The 24754-nt window shown below is 42.7% G+C and overlaps 10 non-coding genes across 10 annotated transcripts; all 10 read left to right on the plus strand.

The window, feature by feature from the left end:
• The first annotated feature begins 15544 nt into the window (after window positions 1-15544).
• trnav-uac (transfer RNA valine (anticodon UAC)) lies at window positions 15545-15617 on the plus strand. The gene has a single exon. It is a non-coding gene; the product is annotated as a tRNA-Val (tRNA).
• A 980-nt stretch (window positions 15618-16597) lies between these two features.
• On the plus strand, window positions 16598-16670 carry trnav-aac (transfer RNA valine (anticodon AAC)). The gene has a single exon. It is a non-coding gene; the product is annotated as a tRNA-Val (tRNA).
• A 1156-nt stretch (window positions 16671-17826) lies between these two features.
• On the plus strand, window positions 17827-17900 carry trnav-aac (transfer RNA valine (anticodon AAC)). Its single transcript has one exon. It is a non-coding gene; the product is annotated as a tRNA-Val (tRNA).
• Window positions 17901-18005: 105 nt separating this feature from the next.
• On the plus strand, window positions 18006-18078 carry trnav-uac (transfer RNA valine (anticodon UAC)). The gene has a single exon. It is a non-coding gene; the product is annotated as a tRNA-Val (tRNA).
• A 980-nt stretch (window positions 18079-19058) lies between these two features.
• Window positions 19059-19131, plus strand: trnav-aac (transfer RNA valine (anticodon AAC)). Its single transcript has one exon. It is a non-coding gene; the product is annotated as a tRNA-Val (tRNA).
• Window positions 19132-19236: 105 nt separating this feature from the next.
• trnav-uac (transfer RNA valine (anticodon UAC)) lies at window positions 19237-19309 on the plus strand. The gene has a single exon. It is a non-coding gene; the product is annotated as a tRNA-Val (tRNA).
• A 979-nt stretch (window positions 19310-20288) lies between these two features.
• trnav-aac (transfer RNA valine (anticodon AAC)) lies at window positions 20289-20361 on the plus strand. The gene has a single exon. It is a non-coding gene; the product is annotated as a tRNA-Val (tRNA).
• Window positions 20362-20466: 105 nt separating this feature from the next.
• On the plus strand, window positions 20467-20539 carry trnav-uac (transfer RNA valine (anticodon UAC)). The gene has a single exon. It is a non-coding gene; the product is annotated as a tRNA-Val (tRNA).
• Window positions 20540-21518: 979 nt separating this feature from the next.
• Window positions 21519-21591, plus strand: trnav-aac (transfer RNA valine (anticodon AAC)). The gene has a single exon. It is a non-coding gene; the product is annotated as a tRNA-Val (tRNA).
• Window positions 21592-21696: 105 nt separating this feature from the next.
• Window positions 21697-21769, plus strand: trnav-uac (transfer RNA valine (anticodon UAC)). The gene has a single exon. It is a non-coding gene; the product is annotated as a tRNA-Val (tRNA).
• The last annotated feature ends 2985 nt before the right edge of the window (window positions 21770-24754 follow it).

Consider the following 24754-nt stretch of genomic DNA (forward strand, 5'->3'; position numbering starts at 1 on the left):
ACACAGAAGACACTATATACACACCACACATATATGATACACTCCATACTTATACATGTAGAATACACTCCAAACATATACACATGCATACACACTCTATCAGACACAGACTTTGAACCAACGTCTCTTTTGTCAGATTCTGCATGCTCAACCACTGAGCTACAGGAAGATACACTCTCCACACGATACAGAATACACTCATATACATTTACAAGATACACTTCATACATATACACACATAATACAGGATACACAATGCACTCCATACACTTACACAGAACATATTCATAGAATTCAAATACACATGCATACACACTCTATACATTGCTGTCAGACACTGGCTTTGAACCCCAGTGTCTAGTGTCAGATTCTGAACGCTTAACCACTGAGCCACAGGAGGATACTGTCTCCTCACGATACAGAATACACTATACAAAAGACAATTCATAAATACACAGGATAAATAAACACTCCAAACATGATATACTCAGTACATACACACAGGATACAGTCCATACACATGATACACTCTTTACATATACAGGAAACACTCCAAACATTTACATTTACAGGAAACACTCCATACATTTACATACACTCAGAATAAACTATATACGTATACACACAATTCAAATACACATTCCATACATTGCTGTCAGACACCGGCTTTGAACCCCAGTCTCCAGTGTCAGTTTCTGAACGCTTAACCACTGAGCCACACTCCAAACATACACACATGATATACTCAGTACATACACAAACACACAATTCACATACACAATACAGTCCATACACATAGGATACACTCTATACATATACACACTCTATACATATACAAGTTACACTTTATACATATACACACACACTGTCAAGCTATTTCTCTTATGCACAAGTTTTCCCGCTTGAAAGGAAGACACATCATCAAAGGAGATTTAACTGGATTCCACTCATCTATTTATTGCATCATAAATGCAGAAGGTAGAAAGGTGGGAAGGTAGAAAGGTGAAAAACCGGCTGCCACTCCGGGACTTGATGATGGTTTTTGAACTGTTGTGCTTTCTCTTTTGCTCAATTTCGGTGGAGATTCAGCTTTGGCGGAGGTTTCGTTTTGGCGGAGATTCTGTTCTGGGTTAAGTTTCAGTTTCCTTTTTGTTGTACGTGAAAGCCGAACTACTCCATGCCCTTACGCCTCTCCCTCCGATTGGCGGATGAATTTTTTTTAACTTTTTCTTTTAGTTTGGCTTGACACACACAATACACGATACATTCTATACACTTCTTACATATACACACACTTTACACTCCATACATATACACTTCATACACATACACACACACATGCACTCCATACATATGCACAGAGGAGACAATCTATACATATACACAATACACAATTTAAATACACATGTATACACACTTCATACATTGCTGTTGATTGGCCCAAATGCTTAACATGTATCATTATTATAATTATCAATCATCATTATTATTATTATTATTGTCATCAACAGCAGCATTATATTCACATCTTGCAAGAGATAAAAGCTGCCAGCATGCAAAAACAATACATATAAAAGAAAATAAATAAATAAAAAAAAAAGAACCTGACCGGCCCACATTTTAAAACTGCTCCGGCTCTTCTGGCATTTGCCAGAATTGCCAAACGGCCAGTCCACCCCTGCCACACAGGCTTTGAACCCTGGTCTCCGGTGTCAAATTCTGAATGTTTAACCACTGAAACTCAGGAGGACACACTTTCTTGCACTCACTCTACACTCTATACATATACAAGAGACAATTCATAAATATCGAGTTTACACTCCAAACATACACACACACACACAGATGATATACTTAGTACATACACAAACTTTATACATAAACACTACATACATATACACACAATTCACATACACACACGATACACTCCATACATATGCATACAGGATACACTCTATACATATACAAGATACACTTCATACATATACATACACTCTACACTCCATACATATACACACACGATACACTCTATACATATACACATCATACATATAAACACACAATACACTCCATACATATTCACACAGGATAAACTCTATACATATACACACACACACACACACACACAATACACTATACATAAACACATACGATACACTCTATACATATACACACACACACACACAATACACACTATACATATACACACACAATACACTCCATACATATTCACATACGATACACTATACATGTCGACACTCACCTAAACATCCTTCTGGTAAAGCCTAGATACTCACCTAAATTTACAGCTGGTAAAGACTTGATGAGATACAGCTGTGGACACTCACCTAAATTTAACAAACAGATTCAATTAAATGTTATCCAAGCAGAGGATGGTTTCGATCCATCGACCTTTGGGTTAATGGCCAAACACACATCCGCTGCGCCACTCTGCTGCTACAGAGACTGGGATCCAGCTGGACACTCACCTAAACATCCTCCTTGTAAAGTCTAGATGAGATACAGCTGTAGATACTCACCTAAACATTCCGCTGGTAAAGCCTAGATGAGATACAGCTGCTGGTAAGGCCTAGATGAGATACAGATGTGGATACTCACCTAAATTTACTGCTGCTAAAGTCTTGATGAGTGGGGGATACAGTTGTGGACACTCACCTAAACATTCGCTGGTAAAGCCTAGATGAGATACAGCTGTGGATACTCACCTAAAAATCCTGCTGGTAAAGCCTAGATGAGATACAGCTGTGGATACTCACCTAAAAATCCTGCTGGTAAAGCCTAGATGAGATACAGCTGTGGACACTCACTTAAACATCCACCTGATACAGCCTAGATGAGATACAGCTGTGGATTCTCACCTAAATTTACTGCTGCTGAAGTCTTGATGAGATACCCCTGTGGACACTCACCTAAACATTCTTCTGGTAAGGCCTAGATGAGATACAGCTGTGGATACTCACCTAAACATTCCGCTGGTAAAGCCTAGATGAGATACAGCTGCCGGTAAAGCCTAGATGAGATACAGCTGTGGATACTAACCTAAAAATCCTGCTGGTAAGGCCTAGATGAGATACAGCTGTGGATACTCACCTAAAAATCCTGCTGGTAAAGCCTGGATGAGATACAGCTGTGGACACTCACCTAAACATTCCGCTGGTAAAGCCTAGATGAGATACAGCTGTGGACACTCACCTAAACATTCCGCTGGTAAAGCTAGATGAGATACAGCTCTGGATACTCACCTAAACATCCTTTTGGTAAAGCCTAGATGAGGTACAGCTGTAGATACTCACCTGAACATTCCACTGGTAAAGTCTAGATGAGATACAGCTGTGGATACTAACCTAAAAATCCTGCTGGTAAAGCCTAGATGAGATACAGCTGTGGACACTCACCTAAATTTAACAAAATTTCGATCCATCGACCTCTGGGTTATGGGCCCAACATGCTTCCACTGCGCCACTCTGCTGCTATGGAAAACGGGGGATCCAGCTGTGGACACTCACCTAAAGATCCTTCTGGTAAAGTCTTGATGAGATACAGCTGTGGACACTAACCTAAACATCCTTTTGGTAAAGCCTAGCTGAGATACAGCTGCTGGTAAGGCCTAGATGAGATACAGCTGTGGACACTCACCTAAACATCCTTTTGGTAAAGCCTAGATGAGATACAGCTGTGGATATTCACCTAAACATTCCGCTGGTAAAGCCTAGATGAGATACAGCTGCTGGTAAAGCCTAGATGAGATACAGCTGTAGACACTCACCTAATTATTCCGCTGGTAAAGCCTAGATGAGATAGAGCTGTGGACACTCACCTAAACATCCTTCTGGTAAAGCCTAGATGAGATACAGCTGTGGATACTCACCTAAACATTCCGCTGGTAAAGCCTAGATGAGATACAGCTGTGGACACTCACCTAAACATCCTTTTGGTAAAGCCTAGATGAGATACAGCTGTGGATATTCACCTAAACATTCCGCCGGTAAAGCCTAGATGAGATACAGCTGCTGGTAAAGCCTAGATGAGATACAGCTGTGGATACTCACCTAAAAATCCTGCTGGTAAAGCCTAGATGAGATACAGCTGTGGACACTCACTTAAACATCCACCTGATAAAGCCTAGATGAGATACAGCTGTGGACACTCACTTAAACATCCACCTGATAAAGCCTAGATGAGATACAGCTGTGGACACTCACCTAAACATTCCGCTGATAAAGCCTGGATGAGATAGAGCTGTGGACACTCACCTAAAAATCCTGCTGGTAGAGCCTAGATGAGATACAGCTGTAGATACTCACCTAAACATCCTTCTGGTAAAGCCTAGATGAGATACAGCTGTGGATACTCACCTAAATTTACTGCTGGTAAAGCCTGGATGAGATACAGCTGTGGACACTCACCTAAAAATCCTGCTGGTAGAGCCTAGATGAGATACAGCTGTGGATACTCACCTAAACATACTTCTGGTATAGCCTAGATGAGATACAGCTGTAGATACTCAACTAAACATTCCGCTGGTAACGTCTAGGTGAGATACAGCTGTGGATACTCACCTAAATTTACTGCTGGTAAAGCCTGGATGAGATACAGCTGTAGATACTCACCTGCTGGTAGAGCCTAGATGAGATACAGCTGTAGATACTCAACTAAACATTCCGCTGGTAAAGCCTAGATGAGATACAGCTGTGGATACTCACCTAAATTTAACAAAGAGATTCAATTAAAAGTTATCCTAGCAGAGGATGGTTTCGGTTCATCGACCTCTGGGTTATGGGCCCAGCACGCTTCCGCTGCGCCACTCTGCTGTTACAGAAAACGCTGGATAAAGCTGTGGACACTTACCTAAACATCCTTCTGGTAAAGCCTAGATGAGATACAGCTGTAGATACTCAACTGAAAATTCCACTGGTAAAGCCTAGATGATATACAGCTGTAGATACTCACCTGAACATTCCGCTGGTAAAGCCTAGATGAGATACAGTTGTAGATACTCACCTGAACATTCCGCTGGTAAAGCCTAGATGAGATACAGCTGTGGATACTCACCTAAATTTAACAAAGAGATTCAATTAAATGTTATCCTAGCAGAGGATGTTTTCGATCCATCGACCTCTGGATTATGGGCCCAGCACGCTTCCGCTGCGCCACTCTGCTGGTATAGAAAACAGGGGATCCAGCTGTGGACACTTACCTAAACATCCTCCTGATAAAGCCTAGATGAGATACAGCTGTGGACACTCACCTAAATTTACTGCTGGTAAAGCCTAGATGAGATACAGCTGTAGATACTCACCTGAACATTCCGCTGATAAAGCCTAGATGAGATACAGCTGTGGATACTCACCTAAACATCCTTCTGGTATAGCCTAGATGAGATACAGCTGTGGATACTCACCTAAACATCCTTCTGGTAGGGCCTAGATGAGATACAGCTGTAGATACTCAACTAAACATTCCGCTGGTAAAGCCTAGATGAGATACAGCTGTAGATACTCACCTGAACATTCCGCTGATAAAGCCTAGATGAGATACAGCTGTGGACCCTTACCAAAAATCCTGCTGGTAGAGCCTAGATGAGATACAGCTGTGGATACTCACCTAAACATCCTTCTGGTAAAGCCTAGATGAGATACAGCTGTGGATACTCACCTAAATTTACTGCTGGTAAAGCCTGGATGAGATACAGCTGTGGACACTCACCTAAAAATCCTGCTGGTAGAGCCTAGATGAGATACAGCTGTGGATACTCACCTAAACATCCTTCTGGTATAGCCTAGATGAGATACAGCTGTATCTACTCAACTAAACATTCCGCTGGTAACGCCTAGATGAGATACAGCTGTGGATACTCACCTAAATTTACTGCTGGTAAAGCCTGGATGAGATACAGCTGTAGATACTCACCTGCTGGTAGAGCCTAGATCAGATACAGCTGTGGACACTTACCTAAACATTCCGCTGGTAAAGCCTAGACTAGATCCAGCTGTAGATACTCACCTAAACATCCTTCTGGTAAAGCCTAGACGAGATACAGCTGTAGATACTCACCTGAACATTCCGCTGGTAAAGCCTAGATGAGCTACAGCTGTGGATACTCGGCTAAATTTAACAAAGAGATTCAATTAAATGTTATCATAGTAGAGGATGGTTTCGATCCATCGACCTCTGGTTTATGGGCCCAGCACGCTTTCGCTGCGCCACTCTGCTGCTATAGAAAACAGGGGATCCAGCTGTGGACACTTACCTAAACATCCTCCTGATAAAGCCTAGATGAGATACAGCTGTGGACACTCACCTAAATGTACTGCTGGTAAAGCCTAGATGAGATACAGCTGTGGACACTCACCTAAACATTCCGCTGATAAAGCCTGGATGAGATACAGCTGTGGACACTCACCTAAAAATCCTGCTGGTAGAGCCTAGATGAGATACAGCTGTAGATACTCACCTAAACATTCCGCTGATAAAGCCTGGATGAGATACAGCTGTGGACCCTCACCAAAAATCCTGCTGGTAGAGCCTAGATGAGATAAAGCTGTGGATACTCACCTAAACATCCTTCTGGTAAAGCCTAGATGAGATACAGCTGTGGATACTCACCTAAATTTAACAAAGAGATTCAATTAAATGTTATCATAGTAGAGGATGGTTTCGATCCATCGACCTCTGGGTTATGGGCCCAGCACGCTTTCGCTGGGCCACTCTGCTGCTATAGAAAACAGGGGACCCAGCTGTGGACACTTACCTAAACATCCTCCTGATAAAGCCTAGATGAGATTCAGCTGTGGACACTCACCTAAATTTACTGCTGGTAAAGCCTAGATGAGATACAGCTGTGGATACTCACCTAAACATCCTTCTGGTAAAGCCTAAATGAGATACAGCTGTAGATACTCAACTAAACATTCCGCTGATAAAGCCTGGATGAGATACAGCTGTGGACCCTCACCAAAAATCCCGCTGGTAGAGACTAGATGAGATAAAGCTGTGGATACTAACCTAAACATCCTTCTGGTAAAGCCTAGATGAGATACAGCTGTGGATACTCACCTAAATTTAACAAAGAGATTCAATTAAATGTTATCATAGTAGAGGATGGTTTCGATCCATCGACCTCTGGGTTATGGGCCCAGCACGCTTTCGCTGCGCCACTCTGCTGCTATAGAAAACAGGGGACCCAGCTGTGGACACTTACCTAAACATCCTCCTGATAAAGCCTAGATGAGATTCAGCTGTGGACACTCACCTAAATTTACTGCTGGTAAAGCCTAGATGAGATACAGCTGTGGATACTCACCTAAACATCCTTCTGGTAAAGCCTAAATGAGATACAGCTGTAGATACTCAACTAAACATTCCGCTGGTAAAGCCTAGATGAGATACAGCTGTGGATACTCAACTAAATTTAACAAAGAGATTCAATTAAATGTTATCCTAGCAGAGAATGGTTTCGATCCATCGACCTCTGGGTTATGGGCCCAGCACGCTTCTGCTGCGCCACTCTGCTGCTATAGAAAACAGGGGATACAGCTGTAAACACTTACCTAAACATCCTCCTTATAAAGCCTAGATCAGATACAGCTGTGGACACTCACCTAAACATTCCGCTGATAAAGCCTGGATGAGATACAGCTGTGGACACTCACCTAAAAATCCAGCTGGTAGAGCCTAGATGAGATACAGCTGTAGATACTCACCTGAACATTCCGCTGATAAAGCCTAGATGAGATACAGCTGTGGACTCTCACCTAAATTTACTGCTGGTAAAGCCTGGATGAGATCCAGCTGTAGATACTCACCTAAACATCCTTCTGGTAAAGCCTAGACGAGATACAGCTGTAGATACTCACCTGAACATTCCGCTGGTAAAGCCTAGATGAGATACAGCTGTGGATACTCACCTAAATTTAACAAAGAGATTCAATTAAATGTTATCCTAGCAGACGATGGTTTCGATCCATCGACTTCTGGCTTATGGGCCCAGCACGCTTCCGCTGCGCCACTCTGCTGCTATAGAAAAGAGGGGATCCAGCTGTGGACACTTACCTAAACATCCTCCTGATAAAGCCTAGATGAGATACAGCTGTGGATACTCACCTAAATTTACTGCTGGTAAAGCCTAAATGAGATACAGCTGTAGATACTCAATTAATTATTCCGCTGGTAAAGCCTAGATGAGATACAGCTGTGGATACTCACCTACATTTAACAAAGAGATTCAATTAAATGTTATCCTAGCAGAGGATGGTTTCGGTCCATCGACCTCTGGGTTAAGGGCCCAGCACGCTTCCGCTGCGCCACTCTGCTGTTACAGAAAACGCTGGATCCAGCTGTGGACACTCACCTAAACATCCTTCTGGTAAAGCCTAGATGAGATACAGCTGTAGATACTCAACTGAACATTCCACTGGTAAAGCCTAGATGATATACAGCTGTAGATACTCACCTGAACATTCCGCTGGTAAAGCCTAGATGAGATACAGCTGTAGATACTCACCTGAACATTCCGCTGGTAAAGCCTAGATGAGATACAGCTGTGGATACTCACCTAAATTTAACAAAGAGATTCAATTAAATGTTATCCTAGCAGAGGATGTTTTCGAATCATCGACCTCTGGATTATGGTCCCAGCACGCTTCCGCTGCGCCACTCTGCTGGTATAGAAAACAGGGGATCCAGCTGTGGACACTTACCTAAACGTCCTCCTGATAAAGCCTAGATGAGATACAGCTGTGGACACTCACCTAAATTTACTGCTGGTAAAGCCTAGATGAGATACAGCTGTGGATACTCACCTAAACATCCTTCTGGTAAAGCCTAGATGAGATACAGCTGTAGATACTCAACTAAACATTCCGCTGGTAAAGCCTAGATGAGATACAGCTGTAGATACTCACCTGAACATTCCGCTGATAAAGCCTAGATGAGATACAGCTGTGGATACTCACCTAAATTTAACAAAGAGATTCAATTAAATGTTGTCATAGCACAGGATGGTTTCGATCAGTCGACCTCTCGGTTATGGGCCCAGCACGCTTCCGCTGCACCACTCTGCTGCTGTAGACAACAGGGGATCCAGCTGTGGACACTTACCTAAACATCCTCCTGATAAAGCCTAGATGAGATACAGCTGTGGACACTCACCTAAATTTACTGCTGGTAAAGCCTAGATGAGATACAGCTGTGGACACTCACCTAAACATTCCGCTGGTAAAGCCTAGACGAGATACAGCTGTAGATACTCACCTAAACATCCTTCTGGTAAAGCCTAGATGGGATACAGCTGTAGATACTCAACTAAACATTCCGCTGGTAAAGCCTAGATGAGATACAGCTGTAGATACTCACCTGAACATTCCGCTGATAAAGCCTAGCTGAGATACAGCTGTGGATACTCACCTAAATTTAACAAAGAGATTCAATTAAATGTTATCCTAGCAGAGGACGGTTTCGATCCATCGACCTCTGGGTTATGGGCCCAACACGCTTCCGCTGCTCCACTCTGCTGCTATAGAAAACAGGGGACCCAGCTGTGGACACTTACCTAAACATCCTCCTGATAAAGCCTAGATGAGATACAGCTGTAGATACTCAACTAAACATTCCGCTGGTAAAGGTGCGGTCACACTGGGCTTTTCCTCCCATAGACTTCCATTCATACGCACGCGAATGCGTCAGACCGGAAACGCAGGGTCATGCGTCAAATTTCGCCGGTTGCTGGGGTGCAAAGTTCAAGCTTGGTGAACTCTGACCTGCGAAATCGCATCACTTGGCTGCGTGAGACCATCCAGGATCAAAACATGACCTCTCTGGACAGAAATTTAAAACATGGAGCAATCGCTTGCTTTTTTAAAATGTCAAATAAGCTTGTTTAATCCCGCCCCTTTTCGCAGCGCCTCACGACAGAATTTCGCACACACAAAGCCCAATGTGAGCTTTAAGCTTAGATAAGATACAGCTGTGGACACTTACCTAAACATTCCACTGGTAAAGCCTAGACGAGATCCAGCTGTAGATACTCACCTAAACATCCTTCTGGTAAAGCCTAGACGAGATACAGCTGTAGATACTCACCTGAACATTCCGCTGGTAAAGCCTAGATGAGATACAGCTGTGGTTACTCGGCTAAATTTAACAAAGAGATTCAATTAAATGTTATCATAGCAGAGGATGGTTTCGATCCATCGACCTCTGGGTTATGGGCCCAACACGCTTCAAATACAAGTATTGAAAGCGAAAAGAATATTGAAGGACAAAGGAATGATTCAAGTCAGAAACAACAAATGCTGAACAAACTAAAGAAGCAAGCAAGATATCAAAGAGACTACAAGAAAGAAGCCACACTAACAATGATGGTAAGAGAAATTGAAAACTCAACTATAAATAACATAATCAAAGCAGTGGAAGACAAAGTCGGGATTGGCAAATTATTTGGACTGAGATGGAAAAACAACAATGAATTTGAGCTGACAATGGAAAGTGAAAAAGAATGCGAGATATTGATGAATGGACTGATGATTAATGGAGAGGAATGTGAGATGAAAAAGCTGTGTGCAACAGAAAAAATGGTATCTTTTCTGAACTTGCCCAGTTACATACAGGATGAGGAGATACAACAAAAACTGAGTAATTGGGGAGTAACTCCTATACTTCCTATAAGAAGAAAATATCATCCGGGGACAATGGTGGCAGACGGAACACGCTTTGTGAAGGTAAAATTTTCCAAAGAAGTTAAATCTTTACCATACAATGTTGGCTTTGTGACAGAAGAAGGCATACAATATTTCAGAGTGATACACGATAATCAACTGAAAATGTGCAGACTTTGCTCAAGTACAGAGCATGAGAAGAAAGACTGCCCAAATTTCACGTGCAGAAGATGTCTTCAGCAGGGGCATTATGTGCGGGACTGCGAAGTTCTGCAGTGCCAGGGCTGCGAGAGGGCATCGACAAGATGTAACTGTGAAAAAGAGGAGGAAATGGAAAGGATGGAAATACAAGTGTCACTTGATAATACGGCAACAGAAAGGAAGGAGGACAAAACTGGAGAAGAAAACAATACAGAAGAGGACAGATATGAGGAAGAGGATAAAGGAATGGAACTGGGAGAAGGAGCAAACGAGGAGGAAGGAGAACCAAATAATGGACAATTTGATGAAGAACAATATGATTAAGGCGCTATAGAACTGAACAATGAAGAGAGACAGGAAAAGAAAATGACTGAGGACAATGAAACAAGAGCACTAAATGAGGTAAGAGGAATGGATTTTGAAAGGGGGAATTATGGACTGGAAAAAAAAGAAAAAGGTAAAAAGATAAAAGATTTAAAATCAAGATGTAAAAGTGGCTTAAACATTGAACTTGTTCTACAACGACAGAAAATGAGAAGAGAAGAGATTAAAGAAAGAATGGAAAGGAAAAAATTTGAAAAAGGAGATGCAAGAAACATTTGTTTAAGTGACAGTGATTCAGAATGAATGGTGGTTATTGGTTTATCCAATAATTATCCTAATGAGTAATGTATGTGTGGTATCACTGAATGTAAGAGGATTGTCAAAATGTGAAAAGTTTGAAAGATTAACGTGTTTGACAAAAAAGTGTGATATATTATGTTTACAAGAGACAAAGTGGGAAGATGAGATTAAAAATGAAATGAGAAAATTGTGGAATGGGGAAATATTTAGTAATGGAGATATAGAAAAGAAAAGAGGGGTAGCAATTTTGATAAAAAAAGGGATTTTTGAAAAAGTAAAATTAGACTATAAAGACACAGACGGAAGAATTATAATTGTAAAAGTTATGTATAGTGGGAAAAGTTTTAGAGTATGCAACATACATGCACCAAATGAGGAAAAGGGGAAATATAACTTTTATAAGGAAATAGATAAGTTAATAGATAAGAATGAAAACATATTTATTTTAGGAGATTTTAATGTTGCCATGCAAAGAATAGATATAGATGACTCAATGGATTTTAGAACAGACAGAGGAAGGAATGAACTACAGAATTTAATGAGGAAATGTGATTTGGTAGATGTATGGAGAGAGCAAAATAGTGTGAAAAGAGAATATTCAAGAAGACAAACTGTAAATAGGATTTTAAAGCAAAGTAGAATTGACTTGTTTTTATGTAAGAAGAAAGAAGTACAATATGTTAACAAAGTTTTATACAAAACCTATAGTGAGAGTGATCACGATTTTATATGGATAACGATGAATTTTAATGAGATTGAAAAAGGAGCAGGAGTGTGGATACTCAACACTGAGTTGTTCAAAATAGAAATGTATAAAATGGAAATAGAAAATATAATAATCAATAGTGTGAATGATGAAATGTTTGAAACAGAAACAAGTTTATGGTGGGATAATCTGAAAAATAGAATAAAAGAATACTCAATAAATATATCAGAAAAAAGACAAAAGGCAAAAAAATTCAAGGAAAATCAAATTAGAAAAGAATGGGATGAAGAAATGAGTAAAGTAAATGGGATAAATGTTGACAAAATAATAGAATTACAGGAAAAGCTGAAGAAAATCGAAGAAGAAAAGTGTAAGGGAGTAATTATTAGAAGCAGAGCTAAAGACATTGTAGAAGGAGAAAGAAGTACTAAATACTTTTATGAATTAGAAAAAACAAGACAGAGAGCAGCTATAATCAAATGTATAAAAACACAAGATGGGAAAACTGTAGAGGACAAAGATGGAATTTTAAAGGAAACTAGACGATTTTATAAGGAATTATTTACAGAAAATGGAGTAGTTTTAAATGATGAAAATTTCTTATTAGAAAAAATAACAGTAAAATTAAATAAAGAGGACGAGGAAATGTGCGAGAGTGAGATAACAGATTTAGAAATAGAAACAGCTATTGATCAGTTGAGAAATGGGAAAAGTCCAGGAATAGATGGACTACCAGTTGAGTTTTATAAAGCTTTTAAAAATGTTTTAAGTCCTATTTTAAATATAATATACAGTGATATTTATGAAAAAGGGGAGTTAACTAATAGTATGAAAAAAGGAATGGTTAAAATGATTTATAAAAGAAATGGAGACAAGGAAGATTAAAAAAATTATAGACCCTTAAGTATGTTGAACACAGACTATAAAATTTTAGCGAAAGTCTTAGCTAACAGATTGAAAGTAGTTGTACCAAACATAATCCAAACAAATCAAGCATATGCGGTTCTAAAAAGAGACATAACGGATGTCATAAACAATATAAGAGATATAATCTGGTATATGAGAGAGGAAAAAGAAACAGGATATATAATTAGTGTAGATTTGGAAAAAGCTTTTGATAGAGTGGAACACAAATATATGATGAATGTAATGGAGAGATTTGGTTTTGGAAAAAGATATTTACAATGGATAAAATGTTTATATACAGATATAACAAGCTGTATAAAAGTAAATGGTTTTCTAACTAAAGATTTTAAAGTAACAAGATCGATAAGACAAGGGTGTCCAATGTCAGCACTACTATACACACTTGTATCTGAAACATTGGGATTAGCAATTGATAATGAAAAGCAAATACGAGGATTATGTATAAAAGGAACAGAGTTAGAACAAAAAATATTTCAATATGCTGATGATACAACTTTAATAGTAAAAGATATTAAAAGTATTGAGAAAGCAGAGGAAATTTTAAACAGATATTGTAAAGGAACAGGAGCAAAAATTAATAAGGAAAAAATGAAATACATGAGAATAGGAAAAACAAAGGTTTTCAATCCAATTTAAAGAGGAGAAAACCAATATGAAGATTTTAGGTATAAGGGTTGGTGAAAATGAAAATGAAACAAGGAATTTAGTGTGGGAGGAAGTTTTAAAAGGAATGGAAAAAAGATTACATTTCTGGAAATTAAGAGGTTTGTTTTTAAAGGGGAAAGTTTTAGTTTTAAATTCCTTATTTTTATCAAAAATGTGGTATGTTTTAGGTACAGTGAGTTTGCCAATGAGTGTTTATAAGAAGATAAAAGCTATTGTATTAGATTTTATATGGGACGGGAAACCTTCCAAGATAGCTTATGATACCATAATTGGTAAAGTAGAAGAAGGGGGGTTAGGTTTAATCGATCCACTCATCAGAATGAAAAGCATAAGAATAAAAACTGTAAATAAATACTGGAAAGAAGAAAAACACGTATGGAAAGATGTGATGACATATTTTTTAAATAAATGTGGGGAAATGCAAGAATATATATTATGGATGAAGCCCAAAGAGAATATGATGAATGGGATTCCAGAATTCTATGAAGAAGTTATCAAGGCATGGGGAGATTTTAGAAAGCATATTGATTGTACATTTAGTAAAGAAGAGATTTTAAAGCAACCGCTGTTTTTAAATGATTACATTAAAAAAGGGAATTACACTATTTTTTATAAGAAATGGTATTATGCAGGAATAAAGCAAATTAAAGATATCTTATATGAAGTGATACCTGGTTATGTACAGGTGCAAGTAATAAAAGATGCAATAATAGAAAACTATGAAAACGAAACTAAAGGAGTTATTGAAAATCAATTGAATAACTTGAAAAACAATATACCAAAAGAATGGAAAGAAATGGTAGAAAATAATTTGGATATGCACAGCGATGAAGGAAGGGTGATTAACTTTAAAGAAAATCAATATGCTTTCAAAGATGGTATACTGAAGATGTTTTATTCATGCTTATGTAAAGATGTGTTTGTTACACCCAAAGCAGAAGAGTACTGGAAAAGATTATATCCCAATATAGAAACAAAGGAAATATGGCAAAATTTGAGAGCTTGGTGGAAAAGTCCAGTTTCAGAGAATTTTGAATACAATTTAAGGCAAAACTGTTTATTAAGCGAAATGAGATTGTGTAAAATAGGTTTGGCAAATGATGCAAGATGTAAAGTTTGTAATAAAGAAGATGAAGGTATACTACATTTGTTTTTCAAATGCAAAGAGTTAGAATGTTTTATTGGAAAAATTAAAGAACTGATAAATGAAATGGGGATTGAAAAACAGGTTGTTGATGAGGAATGGGAAACATTATTTTTATTTGGTTGTAAAACAGAAGGTAAAAATACAAGGTTCATAAATTTCATTTTAACAGTTGCAAGAATTGTGATATGGAATAGAAGGAATGCTGTTAAACAAAAGAATGGCAAAATATCTGTGTGCAAATTGTTTAAAAGAAAAATGTCTGTACTGCTTAATGCTCTTTTCTATTATTGTAACACGAATGACAAGATTGATGTATTTGAAAAAGACTTTTTATGTGGGAATATATATGTTCAAATGGCTTTATATAATGTACATGTATTATTACCTGAATGTAATTGTTTTTAATTTTTGATATAAAATAAAGAAAAAAAAAAAAAAAATCACGTTCGCCTAACACGCGAAAGGTCCTCGGTTCGAAACCGAGCAGAAACAGCGCTGTCCTTTTGGCAAGAAAATAATAGCAATAAGAGTCACCTCATGACTGATTGTCAACAGGCACCCAAGCAAAAAGGGTATCTGCTTCGTGTGTATCAGTCGGTTTCCGTAGTGTAGTGGTTATCACGTTTGCCTTACACGCAAAAGGTCCCCAGTTCGAAACTGGGCGGAAACATCTCCTGGCTTTTATGACAGTTGTCAAATCAGGCTTCTGTTGAGCACTGACGTTCAATGAAAACATACTTTGTGCAAAACGGTATGAGGTAAAATTTGAATTTAACTTAGTGTTTACTTGCACTCGTGGTCTCACAAACTTGCATAGAATCTGATTTCTTTTAGCTTTGTGTTGTGCATGAGCAGGTGGCCAATGCGTTTGCTGGCCCTTCGCGATGCAGACAGAACAAGACAGTTCTCTAAAAAAGACAATAAAAACTTGAAGCAGCACTGTCATATTGATATCCGTAGTGTAGTGGTTATCACATTCGCTTTACACACGAAAGGGCCCCTGTTCACGTGAAACATACATTTAGCAGACACTTTTGTCCAAAGCGACTTACAATAGAGGAGGTATTCAGCGATTCAATAAGACGAGGCAATGCATTGGAGAAGTGCTATTTATTCCAAGTAACTTGTTTGTGCTCAGAGATTTTAGTGCTGGAGTAGGAGTTTTATTTTCTTTAGAGAGAGGGATATTCACCAGGGTTCAGGTTTACTCGGAAGAGATGGGTTTTAGCTGTCGTTTGAAGGATACCAGTGTATCCGTAATCTGAGCGGGAACAGAAAGACGATTCCACCAGCCTGGAACATTGAGTGAAAACATTTTGGAAAGTGACTTATAGCCTATCTGCGATGGGACCACAAGTTGGTGCTCACAACCTGACCAGAAGCTCCAGTGATTACCACCATCGCTTTTACAAGCTGTTGAAAACTAGGTGGAAACATGCAGATTTGCATTTATGGACATTCTGAATTGGCTTTCTGCTGTCTGGATGGTTCACGCAACAACGTCCTTGCTCCGAGCTAGGCAAATGGTGTGTATGCTAAAACCCGCAGGGAGCTTGTCACACTGAGTAGGCTTTGTCCGCTTGATTGACAAAATCGTGCACATTGTGTTATCCTTGCAGGCCAAACTTCCCTGCTAAAATCACTTGTGGGGTTTCTGTAGTGTAGTGGTCATCACGTTCGCCTAACACGCGAAACGTCCTCGGTTCGAAACCGAGCAGAAACAGCGCTGTCCTTTTGGCAAGAAAATAATAGCAATAAGAGTCACCTCATGACTGATTGTCAACAGGCACCCAACCAAAAAGGGTATCTGCTTCGTGTGTTTCAGTCGGTTTTCGTAGTGTAGTGGTTATCACATTCGCCTTACACGCAAAAGGTCCCCACTTCGAAACTGGGCGGAAGCATCACCTAGCTTTTATGACAGTTGTCAAATCAGGCTTCTGTTGAGCACTGACGTTCAATGAAAACATACTTTGTGCAAAACGGTATGAGGTAAAATTTGAATTTAACTAAGTGTTTACTTGCACTCGTGGTCTCACAAAGTTGCAAATAATCTGATTTCTTTTAGCTTTGTGTTGTGCATGAGTAGGTGGCCAGTGCATTTGCTGGCCCTTCGCGATGCAGACAGAACAAGACAGTTCTCTAAAAAGACAATAAAAACTTGAAGCAGCACTGTCATATTGATATCTGTAGTGTAGTGGTTATCACATTCGCTTTACACGCGAAAGGGCCCCTGTTCGCGTGAAACATACATTTAGCAGACACTTTTGTCCAAAGCGACTTACAATAGAGGAGGTATTCAGCGATTCAACAAGACGAGGCAATGCATTGGAGAAGTGCTATTTATTCCAAGTAACTTGTTTGTGCTCAGAGAATTTAGTGCTGGAGTAGGAGTTTTATTTTCTTTAGAGAAAGGGATATTCACCAGGGTTCAGGTTTACTCGGAAGAGATGGGTTTTAGCTGTCGTTTGAAGGATACCAGTGTATCCGTAATCTGAGCGGGAACAGGAAGACAATTCCACCAGCCTGGAACATTGAGTGAAAACATTTTGGAAAGTGACTTATAGCCTATCTGCGATGGGACCACAAGTTGGTGCTCACAACCTGACCAGAAGCTCCAGTGATTACCACCATCGCTTTTACAAGCTGTTGAAAACTAGGTGGAAACATGCAGATTTGCATTTATGGACATTCTGAATTGGCTTTCTGCTGTCTGGATGGTTCACGCAACAACGTCCTTGCTCCGAGCTAGGCAAATGGTGTGTATGCTAAAACCCGCAGGGAGCTTGTCACACTGAGTAGGCTTTGTCCGCTTGATTGACAAAATCGTGCACATTGTGTTATCCTTGCAGGCCAAACTTCCCTGCTAAAAACCCTTGTGGGTTTTCTGTAGTGTAGTGGTCATCACGTTCGCCTAACACGCGAAAGGTCCTCGGTTCGAGATCGAGCAGAAACAGCGCTGTCCTTTTGGCAAGAAAATAATAGCAATAAGAGTCACCTCATGACTGATTGTCAACAGGCACCCAACCAAAAAGGGTATCTGCTTCGTGTGTTTCAGTCGGTTTCCGTAGTGTAGTGGTTATCACATTCGCCTTACACGCAAAAGGTCCCCACTTCGAAACTGGGCGGAAGCATCACGTAGCTTTTATGACAGTTGTCAAATCAGGCTTCTGTTGAGCACTGACGTTCAATGAAAACATACTTTGTGCAAAACGGTATGAGGTAAAATTTGAATTTAACTAAGTGTTTACTTGCACTCGTGGTCTCACAAAGTTGCAAATAATCTGATTTCTTTTAGCTTTGTGTTGTGCATGAGTAGGTGGCCAGTGCATTTGCTGGCCCTTCGCGATGCAGACAGAACAAGACAGTTCTCTAAAAAAGACAATAAAAACTTGAAGCAGCACTGTCATATTGATATCTGTAGTGTAGTGGTTATCACATTCGCTTTACACGCGAAAGGGCCCCTGTTCGCGTGAAACATACATTTAGCAGACACTTTTGTCCAAAGCGACTTACAATAGAGGAGGTATTCAGCGATTCAACAAGACAAGGCAATGCATTGGAGAAGTGCTATTTATTCCAAGTATCTTGTTTGTGCTCAGAGAATTTAGTGCTGGAGTAGGAGTTTTATTTTCTTTAGAGAAAGGGATATTCACCAGGGTTCAGGTTTACTCGGAAGAGATGGGTTTTAGCTGTCGTTTGAAGGATACCAGTGTATCCGTAATCTGAGTGGGAACAGGAAGACGATTCCACCAGCCTGGAACATTGAGTGAAAACATTTTGGAAAGTGACTTATGGCCTATCTGCGAAGGCACCACAAGTTGGTGCTCACACCCTGACCAAAAGCTCCAGTGATTACCACCATCGCTTTTACAAGCTGTTGAAAACAAGGTGGAAACATGCAGATTTGCATTTATGGACATTCTGAATTGGCTTTCTGCTGTCTGGATGGTTCACGCAACAACGTCCTTGCTCCGAGCTAGGCAAATGGTGTGTTTGCTAAAACCTGCAGGGAGCTTGTCACACTGAGTAGGCTTTGTCTGCTTGATTGACAAAATCGTGCACATTGTGTTATCCTTGCAGGCCAAACTTCCCTGCTAAAATCACTTGTAGGGTTTCTGTAGTGTAGTGGTCATCACGTTCGCCTAACACGCGAAAGGTCCTTGGTTCGAAACCGAGCAGAAACAGCGCTGTGCTTTTGGCAAGAAAATAATAGCAATAAGAGTCACCTCATGACTGATTGTCAACAGGCACCCAACCAAAAAGGGTATCTGCTTCGTGTGTTTCAGTCGGTTTCCGTAGTGTAGTGGTTATCACATTCGCCTTACACGCAAAAGGTCCCCACTTCGAAACTGGGCGGAAGCATCACCTAGCTTTTATGACAGTTGTCAAATCAGGCTTCTGTTGAGCACTGACGTTCAATGAAAACATACTTTGTGCAAAACGGTATGAGGTAAAATTTGAATTTAACTAAGTGTTTACTTGCACTCGTGGTCTCACAAAGTTGCATAGAATCTGATTTCTCTTAGCTTTGTGTTGTGCATGAGTAGGTGGCCAGTGCATTTGCTGGCCCTTCGCGATGCAGACAGAACAAGACAGTTCTCTAAAAAAGACAATAAAAACTTGAAGCAGCACTGTCATATTGATATCTGTAGTGTAGTGGTTATCACATTCGCTTTACACGCGAAAGGGCCCCTGTTCGCGTGAAACATACATTTAGCAGACACTTTTGTCCAAAGCGACTTACAATAGAGGAGGTATTCAGCGATTCAACAAGACGAGGCAATGCATTGGAGAAGTGCTATTTATTCCAAGTAACTTGTTTGTGCTCAGAGAATTTAGTGCTGGAGTAGGAGTTTTATTTTCTTTAGAGAGAGGGATATTTACCAGGGTTCAGGTTTACTCGGAAGAGATGGGTTTTAGCTGTCGTTTGAAGGATACCAGTGTATCCGTAATCTGAGCGGGAACAGGAAGACGATTCCACCAGCCTGGAACATTGAGTGAAAACATTTTGGAGAGTGACTTATGGCCTATCTGCGATGGCACCACAAGTTGGTGCTCACACCCTGACCAGAAGCTCCAGTGATTACCACCATCGCTTTACAAGCTGTTGAAAACTAGGTGGAAACATGCAGATTTGCATTTATGGACATTCTGAATTGGCTTTCTGCTGTCTGGATGGTTCACGCAACAACGTCCTTGCTCCGAGCTAGGCAAATGGTGTGTATGCTAAAACCTGCAGGGAGCTTGTCACACTGAGTAGGCTTTGTCCACTTGATTGACAAAATCGTGCACATTGTGTTATCCTTGCAGGCCAAACTTCCCTGCTAAAAATACTTGTGGGGTTTCTGTAGTGTAGTGGTCATCACGTTTGCTTAACACGCGAAAGGTCCTCGGTTCGAAATCGAGCAGAAACAGCGCTGTCCTTTTGGCAAGAAAATAATAGCAATAAGAGTCACTTCATGACTGATTGTCAACAGGCACCCAACCAAAAAAGGTATCTGCTTCGTGTGTTTCAGTCGGTTTCCGTAGTGTAGTGGTTATCACGTTCGCCTTACACGTGAAAGGTCCCCAGTTCGAAACTGGGCGTAAACATCAACTGGCTTTTATGACAGTTGTCATACCCGGCTTCTGTTGAGCACTGACGTTCAATGAAAATAAACTTTCTGCAAAACGGTATGAGGTAAAATTTGAATTTACTTAATGTTTACTTACACTCGTGGTCTCACAAACTTGCATAGAATCTGATTTCTTTTAGCTTTCTGTTGTGCATGAGCAGGTGGCCAGTGCGTTTGCTGGCCCTTCGCGATGCAGACAGAACAAGACAGTTCTCTAAAAAAGAAAATAAAAACTTGAAGCAGCACTGTCATATTGATATCCGTAGTGTAGTGGTTATCACATTCGCTTTACATGCGAAAGGGCCCCTGTTCGCGTGAAACATACATTTAGCAGACACTTTTGTCCAAAGCGACTTACAATAGAGGAGGTATTCAGCGATTCAACAAGACGAGGCAATGCATTGGAGAAGTGCTATTTATTCCAAGTAACTTGTTTGTGCTCAGAGATTTTAGTGCTGGAGTAGGAGTTTTATTTTCTTTAGAGAGAGGGATATTCACCAGGGTTCAGGTTTACTCGGAAGAGATGGGTTTTAGCTGTCGTTTGAAGGATACCAGTGTATCCGTAATCTGAGCGGGAACAGGAAGACGATTCCACCAGCCTGGAACATTGAGTGAAAACATTTTGGAAAGTGACTTATAGCCTATCTGCGATGGGACCACAAGTTGGTGCTCACACCCTGACCAGAGGCTCCAGTGATTACCACCATCGCTTTTACAAGCTGTTGAAAACTAGGTGGAAACATGCAGATTTGCATTTATGGACATTCTGAATTGGCTTTCTGCTGTCTGGATGGTTCACGCAACAACGTCCTTGCTCCGAGCTAGGCAAATGGTGTGTTTGCTAAAACCTGCAGGGAGCTTGTCACACTGAGTAGGCTTTGTCCGCTTGATTGACAAAATCGTGCACATTGTGTTATCCTTGCAAGCCAAACTTCCATGCTAAAAACACTTTTGGGGTTTCTGTAGTGTAGTGGTCATCACGTTCGCCTAACACGCGAAAGGTCCTCGGTTCGAAACCGAGCATAAACAGCGCTGTCCTTTTGGCAAGAAAATAATAGCAATAAGAGTCACCTCATGACTGATTGTCAACAGGCACCCAACCAAAAAGGGTATCTGCTTCGTGTGTTTCAGTCGGTTTCCGTAGTGTAGTGGTTATCACATTCGCCTTACACGCGAAAGGTCCCCAGTTCGAAACTGGGCGGAAGCATCACCTAGCTTTTATGACAGTTGTCAAATCAGGCTTCTGTTGAGCACTGACGTTCAATGAAAACATACTTTGTGCAAAACGGTATGAGGTAAAATTTGAATTTAACTTAGTGTTTACTTGCACTCGTGGTCTCACAAAGTTGCATAGAATCTGATTTCTTTTAGCTTTGTGTTGTGCATGAGCAGGTGGCCAGTGCGTTTGCTGGCCCTTCGCGATGCAGACAGAACAAGACAGTTCTCTAAAAAAGACAATAAAAACTTGAAGCAGCACTGTCATATTGATATCCGTAGTGTAGTGGTTATCACATTCGCTTTACACACGAAAGGGCCCCTGTTCACGTGAAACATACATTTAGCAGACACTTTTGTCCAAAGCGACTTACAATAGAGGAAGTATTCAGCGATTCAACAAGACGAGGCAATGCATTGGAGAAGTGCTATTTATTCCCATTTAGTCCCTGGGTGGCAGTTTGGGCTCTTGAGGGCCCCTTGTCCTCCAGCTGAAGGGTCTGTGACCCCAGCAGGCTGCCCCAGAGGCCAGCTACTGTCCCTGGGAGAAAGTTTGGGCTCTTGAGGGCCCCTTGTCCTTCAGCTGAAGGGTCTCTGACCCCAGCAGGCTACCCCAGGGGCCAGCTACTGTCCCTGGGTGGCAGTTTGGCTCTTGAGGGGCCCTTGTCCTCCAGCTGAAGGGTCTGTGACCCCAGCAGGCTGCCCCAGGGGCCAGCTACTGTCCCTGGGTGGCAGTGTGGGTTCTTGAGGGCCCCTTGTCCTGCAGCTGAAGGGTCTGTGACCCCAGAAGTCTTCCCCAGGGGCCAGCTACTGTCCCTGGGTGGCAGTGTGGGCTCTTGATGGCCCCTTGTCCTCCAGCTGAGGGGTCTGTGACCCCAGCAGGCTGCCCCAGGGGCCAGCTACTGTCCCTATGTGGCAGTTTGGGCTTTTGAGGGCCCCTTGTCCTCCAGCTGAAGGGTCTGTGACCCCAGCAGGCTGCCCCAGAGGCCAGCTACTGTCCCTGGGTGGCAGTTTGGGCTCTTGAGGGCCCCTTGTCCTCCAGGTGAAGGGTCTGTGACCCCAGCAGGCTGCCCCAGGGGCCAGCTGCTGTCCCTAGGTGGCAACTTGGGCTCTTGAGGGCCCCTTGTCCTCCAGCTGAAGGGTCTGTGACCCTAGCAGGCTGCCCCAGGGCCCAGCTACTGTCCCTGGCTGGCAGTTTGGGCTCTTGAGGGCCCCTTGTTCTCCAGCTGAAGGGTCTGTGACCCCAGCAGGCTGCCCCAGGGGCCAGCTACTGTCCCTGGGTGGCAGTTTGGGCTCTTGAGGGCCCCTTGTCCTCCAGCTGAAGGGTCTGTGACCCCAGCCAGGCTGCCCCAGGGGCCAGCTAACTGTCCCTAGGTGGCAGTTTGGGCTCTTGAGGGCCCCTTGTCCTCCAGCTGAAGGGTCTGTGACCCCAGTAGGCTGCCCCAGGGGCCAGCTACTGTCCCTGGGTGGCTGTTTGGGCTCTTGAGGGCCCCTTGTCCTCCAACTGAAGGATCTGTGACCCCAGCAGGCTGCCCCAGGGGCCAGCTACTGTCCCTGGGTGGCAGTTTGGGCTCTTGAGGGCCCCTTGTCCTCCAGCTGAAGGGTCTGTGACCCCAGCAGGCTGCCCCAGGGTCCAGCTGCTCTCCCTAGGTGGCGGTTTGGGCTCTTGAGGGGCCAGCTACTATCCCTGGGTTTCAGTTTGGGCTCTTGAGGGCCCTTTGTCCTCCAGCTGAAGGGTCTGTGACCCAAGCCAGGCTGCCCCAGGGGCCAGCTATTGTCCCTAGGTGGCAGTAGGGGCTCTTGAGGGCCCCTTGTCCTCCAGGTGAAGGGTTTGTGACTCCAGCAGATGCCCCAGGGGCCAGCTGCTGTCCCTAGGTGGCAGTTTGGGCTCTTGAGGGCCCCATGTACTCCAGGAGAAGGGTTTGTGACCCCAGCAGATGCCCCAGGGGCCAGCTGCTGTCCCCAGGTGGCAGTTTGGGCTCTTGAGGGCCCCTTGAACTCCAGCTGAAGGGTCTTTGACCCTAGCAGACTGACCCATGGCCCAGCTACTGTCCCTGGGTGGCAGTTTGGGCTCTTGAGGGCCCCTTGTCCTCCAGCTGAAGGGTCTGTGACCCCAGCAGGCTGCCCCAGGGGCCAGCTATTTTCCCTAGGTGGCAGTAGGGGCTCTTGAGGGCCCCTTGTCCTCCAGCTGAAGGGTCTGTGACCCCAGCAGGCTGCCCCAGGGTCCAGCTGCTCTCCCTAGGTGGCAGTTTGGGCTCTTGAGGGGCCAGCTACTATCCCTGGGTTTCAGTTTGGGCTCTTGAGGGCCCTTTGTCCTCCAGCTGAAGGGTCTGTGACCCAAGCCAGGCTGCCCCAGGGGCCAGCTATTGTCCCTAGGTGGCAGTAAGGGCTCTTGAGGGCCCCTATTCCTCCAGGTGAAGGGTTTGTGACTCCAGCAGATGCTCCAGGGGCCAGCTGCTGTCCCTAGGTGGCAGTTTGGGCTCTTGAGGGCCCCTTGTCCTCCAGCTGAAGGGTCTGTGACCCCAGCAGGCTGCCCCAGGGGCCAGCTGTTTTCCCTAGGTGGCAGTAGGGGCTCTTGAGGGCCCCTTGTCCTCCAGCTGAAGGGTCTGTGACCCCAGCAGGCTGCCCCAGGGTCCAGCTGCTCTCCCTAGGTGGCAGTTTGGGCTCTTGAGGGGCCAGCTACTATCCCTGGGTTTCAGTTTGGGCTCTTGAGGGCCCTTTGTCCTCCAGCTGAAGGGTCTGTGACCCAAGCCAGGCTGCCCCAGGGCCCAGATATTGTCCCTAGGTGGCAGTAGGGGCTCTTGAGGGCCCCTTGTCCTCCAGGTGAAGGGTTTGTGACTCCAGCAGATGCTCCAGGGGCCAGCTGCTGTCCCTAGGTGGCAGTTTGGGCTCTTGAGGGCCCCTTGAACTCCAGCTGAAGGGTCTGTGACCCTAGCAGGCTGACCCATGGCCCAGCTACTGTCCCTGGGTGGCAGTT

This window comes from Danio aesculapii, chromosome 23 (genome assembly GCF_903798145.1).
Source record: "Danio aesculapii chromosome 23, fDanAes4.1, whole genome shotgun sequence".
In the NCBI taxonomy this organism is placed as follows: domain Eukaryota; kingdom Metazoa; phylum Chordata; class Actinopteri; order Cypriniformes; family Danionidae; genus Danio; species Danio aesculapii.